The following is a 9,792-nucleotide window of genomic DNA, read 5'->3' on the forward strand; positions in this document are numbered from 1 at the left end:
GTAACGTTAAAACATAAGCTACATGTGTTTTTTGAAAAAGCAACTCAACAAAAAGAAAGACTTGAACCCAAGACCTCTATTCTCATGAAGTAACTTTGGACCAAGTGAGCTAGTTTAAAAGGTTAGTAATTTTTGGAAAAGAGGAAGGGATTTTTTTTTAAGTCATTGAAGCTTTGGGGTGTGTGCTTACTTGAAAAAACCATTTTTTCCTACAAAACAAAAAACCACACAACCCAACACAGACATGCAAAAAAAAACAAACCTTATGGCTTGAAGTTAGCTTTTGCTGAAAACTAAATATTTTCCTCTATGTTTCTAATTTTCCAAGATCTCATTAAGGCGCGGCAGAAAAGAGCATACACATGAGAAAAATCCTTCCTTTCTATTTTTTATTTTCCCATATTGTAAAGAGTCACGGGGAAAAGAGAATACGCAGAAATGAAAGGTATAGATCTGGTAATAAAAAACAGAGAGCTAAATAAACTAAAATAAACAGAGAGATAAATAACTAAAACTGCAAATAAACACTGTATACCTCCAGATTTTAAAAGTGATGTAGCTAGGGCAACCGAAAACCTTTTCGCGTGAAACAAAAGGGGTTCCTCACTAGAATAGATGCTCCTAACACAATAGAGCAATCCTCTGGGCCCGAAAGTAGTTAGAAATAGTAGATCTAGGAAATGACAGTTAGATGTAGTTGTATCGGCGTCAGATTTGGATCATCAATGGAGGCGGTCCTCAAATAGCTCTGATACCATGTCAAAATTTACAGGGTAAGTTACTTAGATAGAACACCAAAGGACAACACTCACAAATAGATCACAAATCAATACACCAGTATTCTTGACGTGGTTAAAACCCTCAAAGAGGGAAACAGTCCACGGCCTGAGCCAATGTGGCCACTTCAGGCAATTTATTAATAGAAGAAAGAAAATTTACATAAGCTTCTCTCATGAATGATCACCTTACAAATGGCCCTCCATGCTCTTTAAATATAGATCATGGACCAATCGAGTGTTAAGCCACAGATCAAGTGTCAGTAATACCAAGCAGAGAATGAACCGTCAGATCACTTCATGTCTAGAACATATCATGACCGTCGGATTGTAAGCTACAAAAGTACATAGTAAAGAAACACACTTTACCTAACTCTACACTAGACCAAGTTATACTTAACTATTTCCTATGTGTCAGAATATCCTAACATTAAGGAGGGACTTAGTAAAGGTCAACCTCAATGGCAACAATCGGAGTGGCATGGAGATAGAGGAGGAGGAGAACACGGCTCTAGCATCAAAGGGACAGCAGAAGCAAAAGCGAAAAAAGGACATTTCAAAGGTGAAATGTTTCAAATGTGGTGAGATGGGCCACTTTGAATTCCATTGTCCTTTGAAGCAAAAGGATAAGGATGAGAAACATAATCCTAAGGTTGCTTCAGCAAAAATAGACGAAGATGAGTTTGCCATGAGTACCGACGCATCTCCAAGAGGGAAACGGGGAGATATGGATCTGTAGTCGGGAGGACTACATGTGGCCAGGATCCCTGAGGAGTCCACCTCTTGGATCAATTCCTTGCTATGGGAGCCCAAGATTCAGCAGTAGCAAGATGGACTTAGTGTCAGATGATGCAGTGGATTGTTTGGAGAGATAGTGCAGTAGTCAGAGACTAGAAAATTATTAGCGCAGACCAAGGTTGGAAGCAATGCAGATGGCACAATACAGAAGTCAACAACAATGAAAAATATTTAGAGGGTCAAAGAATAGAGTAGTCAAATTCCAAAATTCATGGTATTATGCTAAACACAATTAAGTTCAGTTAATTTTGGATGTTTTTCAGTTGCTTCTCTCAGCAACTGAGTTGCAGTAAGAATGCAGTGTTAGCAGTGGTAGTGCTAGCAACGTAGTCGATGAAGCATTTGAGAGGGAGATTTAGTAGAGATGCAGCAATGGCGATGTCATGGATAGCAGTACAGTAGCAGATACAACACAGTGTTTGTGGCAGAAATAACGCAGAAAGGAGGTGCTTTAGAAGCAGAGCAACATGCAGTTGAACATTGTTGCTAGAGCACTTTCCTCGCTAAGAGGTATGCTGGAAATAATACTGAGAGGGGGGCTGAATCAGTATTTACAAATCAATAACTTTTTCATTTCCATAATCAGATTTATATACGCTACTTCAGTGAAGGCAACTCGTGTTTGCACGCAAGTGTTCTTAAGGCAACCAGCGTATATCCAGTGAACTTATGATTCAATTAATTCATCATATGTTGATCTTTAACCAATTCATTAGTACTTTATTAAACATTAAACAGTAACCATGTGCAGTGATAATAGAATAAACCATCACACATAAGCAAGACACATGAACACCAAGATTTAAGGTGGAAACCCAATGTGGGTGAAAACCACCTGCTGCTATCGTCTCTATCTTATTTTCGTAATAAGAAAATCTGTTTACAATCTTGTACTGGTGCAGACTCATACCGGTACATAGGCACCCACCTGCAGAAGGCTACAACCTTCTCTCATTCTCCAGCTTCTTCTGGAAGGGAGCTACAACCCCCTAGCTCTTGTACTAGCCAATCCATTTACTAGTACGTAGGCGCCGACCTATAGAAGGCTCCATCCTTCACTCATTTTCCAGCTGCTACTGGAAGGGAGCTCCAACCCCCTGGCTCTTGTACTAACTGATCCATTTACTAGTACATAGGTGCCAACCTACAGAAGGCTCCAACCTTCACTCATTTTCCAGCTACTATTGGAAGGGAGCTCCAACCCCCTGGATCTTGTACTAGCCGATATGCTTATCAGTACGTAGGCGCAGACCTACAGAAGGCTATGACCTTCTCTCTTCCTCTAGGGACCACATTTCATAAATTTTCACACTAGATACTCCTGGTACACAACAACACTATATGTAGGCCACGTTTCATCGACTTTTCACACTGGACCCATTAGTATCATTGAAGCTCAAATTCAATCACCACTGCAATACATCTATCAAATACATCTGCATCAACCAATCACTAAAACTCAATCATCAATCTCTAATATAACTAAAACCCAATCATCAATCTCTGAATAAATCAATCACTGAAACCTCTGATATAAAACAATCACTGAACAACTGAAACAAACAGTCACTGAACCTCCGACACAACTGAATCAACCATTCATTCAATACTTAATCAAATTCAACCAATCAATTGGAACAAACAAATCATTGTAACCAGTACACAAATATGAACACAGAACACTGCATCAACAACCAGAACTGATTGTAACCTTAAAAGGTATGTGTCAGAATGTAGACGCTCCTTTAATGAAGCAAACCTGCGTGTATACGCCACTTCCTTTAGCCCAACCTACGTATACCTCTAAAGATACTAAATCATAAAACCTCTGAACCATAAACTGTACCAATCAGTGACATTCTGAAGATCTACTGTCATATTACAGAGTTCTAAACCGATAGCAACAAGGATCGCCCTTCTTTCTCAATCAATTAATCAATGAGACACAAACTCTCTATGCATTCAGTTTTACTTTTAGATCTAAGAAGACTTCATTGACAGACAACAGTAAAATAGCAACACTGATCTGATAGATCATTCATCCTTGAACATCAAGCTTTTATTTTTCATACGCTACTTGGAAGAGACAAACCAGCATGTATACACATCTTCACCAAAGCGAATCAGCGTATAGATTTGCAAATACTTACTTATAACTTCACTGCAATTCCCAACTTCAGACATACCCATATCATCACATATAAAGGATAAAACATGTGTTAGAAATCAGATCTAGCCCATCCATTATCAGATCACATAATGATAAGTCATTATGATCCCGATCCATCATTAGATCTCATCCATCATCAAATGCTGAGGTGCATACTTAGTCTAGATCAAACAAAGCATCAGAAATCCATAACCTGCATATTTAATCTAACACTTCATAAGATATTCAATACTTGCACGCTTAGCCCTTTGATCTTCTCCTCCTCATATACTTAGATCCTTTGTCAATACCTCGAACCAAAACCACTTAGGACCAATACCTTGGACCAAATACCTAGGGTCAATACCTCGAACCAAATACCTCGGACCAAAACCCTTGTTTTCCAACATGTACGCACTTTTTCTCCTATGGGAGTGTGTGTATACGTATACGCTCCTTTTGTTCTATGGACCAGCGTGTATACGATGTTTTGACTAAGTGGACCTATGTATACTTCTTAAACTTCTTTACATCAACCTTTTCCTTTACCTTCTTTATTCTGATCAGTAGACCTCAGTTCCATCTTCCTATGCTTCTATACCAGTGCCCTGTTACCTCTTAATAGACCTGTTACACTATAATTTTCCATATTACTTCTGAAATGATTCCTTTGAACTACCCTGCATTTTTTCACATTTATAAACACAATTTCCATGCATTCTGTCACATCTAATATTTCTCCTGTAGATTCATCTGGTTACGTAGATTCATCTAGTTACCATATAGAAGTGAGTTGTTTTGCTGAAAGTGGGTTGCCATCAAGTACAACACATGCATCATAATGGAAACAATCTCCCCCTTTGGACTTGATGGCAACCATGTTGGTGTTGATTATAGTAAGCTATAGAAACTGTTAGAGATAACAACCAACACCAAAATACTCTCCCCCTTTGACATCAAGGGCAAAGGGCAGACCAAGATATTCTCTCCCTTTGATATCAAGGGCAAAAGGGTTGACCAAAGTGAAGGCTTTCATATCTGAACAACTAAATATAAACATTGATCATGCTTCTTTTAGACACATGTTGAATTCACTGATTAAACTCCCCCTTTGTACATGTTGTGATGCACTAAACCGTCCATGCTCCCCCTGAGCACATGCAGAGTCTACAAAAATATTTTCCAAAAGAATAACATGACTCTATAACTCAACTATGTGAGTTTGACCTTCCTATCACCAATGACTCATACATACATCAATCTCCCAACCAAGTGGGGATATACCAATTGTTTATACATGACTGAAATATAGCAATTATTACATCATCCTTCCCATGCATAGTGGGGGTACAAATTACATCATATGACCAAAAAGGACTCATCAAAAGACTACGACAGACAGAGACAAATTATTACATCATGGGTCTTTATATGACCTTTACATCGAATGATATACATGACATTTATAACAGAGACCAAAGATCTAAACAAGACTATGATAGTCATCAACAACTATCATACACCATATATGATATGCTCCTTAAGCATCTGTTAGCAACATCCAGACCAGCAACCTGTATATGTCCATCATCAGTTTTCAAGATATGACAAGGTAAATATCATCAACCTGTGACAAAGTATGCCGCATATAGATATCAACTCATCCTCTTGATCTCATCAAGATCAACTTGCTTCATTTCCTTAGTAGAAATAGCCTTATCATAACCTTCCATGTTATAAAACCAACTCAAGAAAAGATAGAAAAGATAGATCAACGCCTTAGAATTCAGCCTCTTCGAGGGGGCAACATCCTTTACATTACATAAATGAACAATTCTTGGATGATTCAAATGACAAAACCTCCTTTCTATATATAGGAGTCTAAGGAGTCACAATATAATCCAGCTGACCTAACAATAATAATATAAAGCCACAAAAATAACAATAGAGGGATTCTATGGGGCACAGAAATAACAATAAGGGGGTAATAGGGGCACAACAATATAAATAAGGGGTATAACTATAATAGTAATGGGGTAATCACTAGTATTATAGGGACCCAACATGCCCCTCTCCTTCAAAAAAGTGTTGTCCTCAACGCTTGAGTAATTCTGGATACTTCTGCATAAAATTCTCATCCTCCCATGTGGAATCTTCAGCGGATAAGTTCTTCCACTTGATAAGATACTCTGAAATTGATCGATTTCATAGCTGTCGAGTTCTTGTTTCTGTGACTGCTTCCGGTTCCAATATAATTTTTCCTTCCTCGTCAAGTTCTGGAAATATTGTTTGAATTGGGAGCTTTTCGCCTATAACCTTCTTTAAACATGAAACATGGAAAACTGGGTGCAATCGAGAAGCTGCAGGAAGCTCCAATTTGTATGCCATAGTACCAATCTTTTGCAACACCTTGTACGGACCATAATACTTTGGTGATAATTTATTATCCTTCTTAGCTTGCTTTAGGGACATTTGCTTATATGGTTGTAGCCGTAGGAATACCCAATCACCTACATCAAAACTTCTTTCACTGCGATGTTGATCTGCCTGTTGTTTCATTCTATTTTGTGCCAACACGAGGTTATCCTTTAAGAGTTGGAGGACTTGTTGTTGATGTTCGATGTGATGTTCCACTGCCTGAACCTTAGAATTTTCTCTTAAATATGATGTGATGGATGGTGGTTGATACCCATAAAGTGCCATAAATGGGGTCATTTTTGTTGCTGTATGGAAGGAAGTGTTATACCACCATTCAGCCAGAGGCAACCATTTGACCCATTGTGTCTGTTTATCAGATACAAAGCAACGAAGATATCCTTCCAAACATTTGTTTACTATCTCAGTTTGCCCATCAGATTGAGGATGATAAGATGAGCTATGAGCTAACTGAGTACCAAGACAAGAAAATAATTATGTCCAAAAATTTCCAGTGAAAATGGGATCTCTGTCACTTACAATAATCTTTGGGTTTCCATGTAGCTTTTGAACTGTTTCCATAAATGCAGTAGAAACTGTACTGGCTTTAAATGGATGTGATAATGCACAAAAGTGTGCATACTTGGTAAGTCTGTCAACTACCACCATGATGACACTCTTTCCCTCAGACTTGGGTAAACCTGTGATAAAATCCATTGAAACCTCCTCCCAATGTTGGCTTGGAATGGATAAAGGTTGTAATAGACCCGGTGTCTTAATTGTTTCAACTTTATTTTGTTGGCAAACCAAACATTCCACCACAAACTTTTGAATATCTGATTTAAGGCCATCCCAAAAAAATTCCTTCTTAACCCTGTGGTAAGTTTTTAAAAATCCTGAGTGCCCTCCTAAGGGAGAAGTGTGCAATTCCATAAGAATCTTTTGTTTTAGCTGGGAATTCTTACAGAGGTATAAGCGATCTTTGTACCATAACGAATCATTTTGCCAGCTAAATGTATCAGAAGTACTGGAATCTTGTTGTAGCTTTCAAATAAGTGCCCACACTTCTTCGTCATTCTTCCTTTCCTCCCTTGCTTCATTTATCCAATCTGGTTGGATAATAGAAATGGCACACAACAATGCTTCCACATCCTCATCCTTTCTTGAGAGTGCATCTGCCACCACATTTTGCTTCCCTTTTTTGTAGATGATTTCAAAGTCATAACCCAACATCTTTGTGACCCACTTTTGTTGCTCTTCAGAGGATAATCTTTGTTCTAAAAAGTATTTAAGGCTATCATGATCCGTTTTTACCTTGAAGTGTCTTCCCATTAGGTAGGGTCGCCATTTCTTAAGTGCATGGAGTATTGCCAACATTTCCTTCTCATAAATAGCTTTGCTTAAAAACTTTCCCTTGATTGGACGACTTTCAAAAGCAATGGGTCTTTCATCTTGCATTAGAACAGCACCAATTCCATTTCCTGAAGCATCACATTCCACAATAAAGGTTTTTGTGAAGTCCGGTGTAGCTAAGACCGGTGCTTGGCACATTGCCTCTTTAAGATGTTCAAAGGCCTTTGTTGCTTCCGGAGTCCATGAAAATGAATCTTTCTTCAATAATGTTGTTAGAGGTGCTGCTATTCTCCCATAATTCTTAACAAACTTGCGATAATACCCTGTCAACCCAAGAAATCCTCGCAGATGCTTTATGGATGTGGGGATTTTCCATTCCTTAATGGCTTTAATTTTGCTAGGGTCTACCTTAACTCCTTCATGAGATACAATATGACCCAAATATTCCACCTCCTGGACTCCAAAGAAACATTTGGATCTTTTTGCATATAATTGTTTCTCCTCCAATAGTTGTAGCACCCTGTCAACATGTTCAACATGATCCTTCCAAGACTTGATGTAGATTAGTATATCATCAAAAAATACTAACACAAATTTTCTAAGGAATGGTTTGAAAATTGAATTCATCAAACCTTGAAATGTTGAAGGTGCATTGGTAAGGCCAAAAGGCATGACCAAAAATTCATAATGACCCTCATGAGTTCTAAATGCTGTTTTCGGAATGTCTTCAATCTTCATTCTGATTTGATGATATCCCGAACGAAGATCCAACTTGGTGAAGTAAATTGATCCATGCAATTCATCCAGTAATTCATCAATGACAGGAATGGGGAACTTATCTTTAATAGTGAGCTTGTTGAGCTCCCTATAATCCGGACACATGTGCCATGATCCATCCTTCTTGTGCACCAATACTACTGGAGCTGAGAAAGAACTTTGACTCGGTTGAATTATACCAGCCTCTAGCATTTTTGCAACCATACGTTCAATTTCACTTTTTTGGACATAGGGATATCTGTACGGCCTGATGTTTGGAGGAACACTTCCTGGAATCAGATGAATAGCATGATCATGATCACGCATAGGTGGGAGACCTTTGGGAGTCTCAAATACCTTGGAATGATTGTCCAGGACTTTTTGGAGATCTGGAGAAATAGATGATTCCAATGTGGAAACATCTAGCGAACATAATTGTGCAATTACACCTCTTTGCTCCTTTTTTAGAAGCTTTGTCATGCCATTAGAGCTGATTATCTTTCCTGGTTTCCCTGCAATACCCCTTAATTCAAATTCCTTTCCTTCCATAGAAAATTTCATGAAAAGTTCTTGAAAATTAAAAGCTATTGTACCCAAGGATTGTAGCCATTGGACTCCTAGTACAACATCGGCACCTCCCATTGGAATGGAAAGCATTGGGCTAGTCAATACATATTCTCCCATGGATAGCTTGATATTATGGCACTTTCCAGAGCAATTTATTGTTCCTCCATTTGCAATCATCACTTGACACTCTGGTGCTGGATATAGGAAGCAATTCAATTCTTTTTCTACCCTACAATGAATAAAATTGTGGGTGCTTCCTGAATCAATCAACACTATTACCTTTTCCTTCTTGATTTGTCCTTCTATCTTGATGGTTTGAGGAGTGGTAATTCCCGCCAATGCATTACAAGATATGGTCGGATTTATTTGTTCTTCATCTAGGCTTTGTTCCTGGAATATATCCTCTTCTTTTGACCTTTCTTGCTCCTTTTCTTCTTCCTCTTCACAATCTATGTAGAATAATTTCTTCTCAGCACACTTATGACCTTTTGTGTATTTGCTATCACAATTGTAACAAAGCCCTTTTGCTCTTTTTTCTTCCAATTGTTGTGGTGTCAACCTTGTAGGTTGTGGAAGACTAGGGGCAACAACACTTCCGTCTTTATAGTTGAGTGGTATGTTTCCTAGTTGCCATAATTTTGCTTTCCATTTTTCTTGCTAACCTGAATGCCTTCTCTAATGAATCAGGTTCCCAAAGGCGAACATCATGTTGGATATTATCCTTTAAAGACCCTATGAACACATCAATCCTATGCTCCTCTGGAATATCTTTTACCCTTATGTTCAATTTTTGGAACTCCTCAATGTGCTCCATTATTGAACCCTTTTGTTTGAGACTTATCAATTGGCTAAAAAAAGTGTTGCTTTTTGTGTCCTCATAATGTGCTATCAATTCTTCCGTAAAAATTGCCCAAGTGATAAATTGTTTACGAGAACAAAGCCATTGATACCATACAAATTGATTTGGTTCCAAATATA

The sequence above is a fragment of the Pinus tabuliformis genome, chromosome 1_2 (assembly GCF_031772625.1).
Source record: "Pinus tabuliformis cultivar Carrire ecotype Pingquan chromosome 1_2, CPIR1, whole genome shotgun sequence".
NCBI lineage: Eukaryota > Viridiplantae > Streptophyta > Pinopsida > Pinales > Pinaceae > Pinus > Pinus tabuliformis.